Consider the following 3144-nt stretch of genomic DNA (forward strand, 5'->3'; position numbering starts at 1 on the left):
TTAGGGCCACCCATACGTTTCCGAATTAGCTCGAGTGGTTGTAACCCCTACACGAATGTTTTCCATACCTACCCCTTATTTAACTTACTGAGTTACTTCTAATTATTAGGTTGTAGCCTACTTAGTTTATTTATTTAATTTGGGCAGAGTGGTCATCTTTCCTTTGTTGGTTTTTAAGGGGTTTGTTTCCATGGGTGGGTAGGATCGAGGTAGCCTACCGTGAAGGCACAAAAGAAACAAACAAAAAATATTTCGATATTACAAAAGTGTTCACAGGTATGTGGTGAACTTAGGAAAGAGTGCAGGTGGTAAGAATAGGTGTCCAGTGGGGCAAAAAATAAAAGACAAAAGATGAAAAAAAGTCTACAACACGTGGTGTTCCCAAGCGGTCACCCATCTAAGTACTAACCACGCCCGACGTTGCTTGACTGCGGTGATCGGACGAGAACCGGTATTTTCAACGTGGTATGGCCGTAGACATCTGTGTGAGAAAATTGGGGCTTATAAATATACTCAAACGAAATCAGCAGTTATTCGTCCTTTTCTGGCTACAATAATGATTTCACTGCTTTCCTCATATTATTTCAATAATAAAAAACGCCCTAAATCTCCACAAAAGCGAAACATTGTTTTAATATCGAATACTATGTGCCTTTTTTTCCCTCTACAGCCATTGGTCGCTATTTTTAACCTGAGGCGGTAACCACCGGTAGACTTCCCTGAGCTACTAATTTTCGAGCATCGCGCGTTGTAAAATACAAAATAAATACATTTTCCCCATTTTCCTTGACTAAAATCAGAAAACCAGGTGCCCCCTGCATCCGACCTGTCCTTTAACTATCGCTTTCATGTGAAATGATCTATCGGAAAGGCGATACTTTAACTTTTTTGGGTCTCCCGCTCACTCACTCCTTCCGAAACATTCTGCACGAATTCATTCAATTTTAATCCAACTCATCACATAGATCTAGATCTAGCCGCCTACAAGTCTACTAATTTAATGTTTGAGAAATAGTTCAATGCTTTTCATTTATTAATTATTCTTTTAACCTTTTCCCACGACAACTGGCACATTTATTTTCAGTCTATTAATATTCTGGCTTCATTTTAAAACACGCAACTAGGCGACGATCTAGAATTCTAGATCTAACGCTCTAGCTTAACTAAAATAATATAAACAGGAGGGTAGATCTATTCAAAATACTGTTTCAAAAATTACAATAATAATTTCACGGTGAAAAAAAAAAGGCAGGCGATCCATGGTTAATTAAATGCTAATTAAGGATGTTGCTTAAAAGGTTAGGTTGGCCTGGGACGCCAGTATTTCTCTAGAGTCTAGATCTAGAATTTCTAGATTCTGTAGGAATGAGTAGCCTAGGTATTAATAATTAAATGCATTAGTAATTATTAGTAAATAACATAAGATTTAGTTCAGTAAAAACTAATAGATCTAGATTTTAGGTCCAATGTTGGCTATCAGACTTGATGCTTGATTGTAATGATTATTAGGTTTGAGCAATTAATTTTTTTAAACATTTTTTTTAATTATTAGTATTAGTGATAAGTCATCATTAGTGGGAGTAAATTTACTTCTTTCCAGTCTGGTTCTGGGTTTCCTTGTAGCCTATATAATCTAGATCTAGTTGGTGATAATATTAATAAATATTGTTTCCCATTTTAAATACTCAGGCGGTTTGTTTGAAAGTCTGACCGCAGCTCCATATTCATTGACTGTCGAAGCAGCGCATAAAATGAATTAGCTTATATCCAGGGCTGGCCTGGTCTGCCTGTTATTGTGACTGAATTGTCCTACAGACAAGACCTGAAGAAGCCCTCGTTAAGTAATAAGTGTACAGCTTGCTTTTAGCCTGGCGCGGGGATCTTTCACCGGCCACTTTAACATTCTGCGACAGGGCAGGCCTTTACTTTAAGCTTTAATCTTAGCTGGTTCCGCTTTAACACAGGGTATTCTTTTGTCTTTAAGTATACCGCTTTCTTTCATCAGCCTGGAACCCTGTGTCTGCTACCGGTATCTCATCCGGCAGGGCAAAACAATTTCCAGTTTTTAAATTAAGCTGATGTCATTTTTAATACCAATGATTAGGATTTTGGCACAATGCTTATTTTTCTATATACACAAGATGAATTTCACATCATTTTCTGATTTCAGTTTAAGTTTGAAAGCATGTAAAATGTCAATTTGTCCTGCTATGTGATTTTTCTTCATTTATTTTTTGCTAGCCCATGGCATCACATTATGAAGACTCTACTAATATCTTTAGGCTGGGGCCAGTACCTTAACCGACTGTCGTCAAATGAAAAAACTGACAGAAGAGCGCAATTTAATACACACAACAGATATATATGTATCCGAACAAACAAATAAATATATTTGAACATATATACATACCTTTATATACGCACACTGATATATACATATATTTACATAATAAATACATTATATATGAATATATCTATATATATAACTTATTTATTTATACATATATATATATATATATATACTTATATATATATATATATATATATATATATATATATATATATGTATTATGAATATATATATTAATTCTTATATAATATATATTTGTAAATATAAATTATATATATGTGTGTATATATATATCCTTCTGTTTGCTGGGGTAGAAGAAAAAAACTTATAATTATAATATTCTGAAGGATATTATTTTACTTGAGCGTCTTTCGTCTACACTCAAATATATATATTTGAATATACATTCAAATATATATTCAATGAATATACATTTAGACACACATGTAAATATATATATATATATATACACAAAACATGCATATATATACATACGTATATATAGACATATATACAATATTCGTCTATGTATATATATTCAATATTTTTACATTATAAATAAATATATATATAAAAATATATATATATATATATATATATATATATTTAAAAAAATATATACATATATGAAATACTTTTTACACATATTTATTTATGCTTCTATAATATATGGAAGGATATTAATTTACTCAAGCGTCTGCCTTGGGTGTTTATATAAAAAGAGAAGGGTTGAACTAATGAGAGGAATAAAAAAAATCTTTATATTCAATCTAATTTATTTATATTGTATATGT

General features: G+C 32.0%; 1 non-coding gene across 1 annotated transcript; it reads right to left on the reverse strand.

Moving 5' to 3' along the window:
- Positions 1-360: 360 nt before the first annotated feature.
- On the reverse strand, positions 361-479 carry LOC131933676 (5S ribosomal RNA). The gene has a single exon (XR_009385138.1). It is a non-coding gene; the product is annotated as a 5S ribosomal RNA (ribosomal RNA).
- Between the last annotated feature and the right edge of the window lie 2665 nt (positions 480-3144).

Source organism: Physella acuta, unplaced genomic scaffold (genome assembly GCF_028476545.2).
Source record: "Physella acuta isolate Inbredline_101_S28 unplaced genomic scaffold, ASM2847654v3 ptg002597l, whole genome shotgun sequence".
In the NCBI taxonomy this organism is placed as follows: Eukaryota; Metazoa; Mollusca; class Gastropoda; family Physidae; genus Physella; species Physella acuta.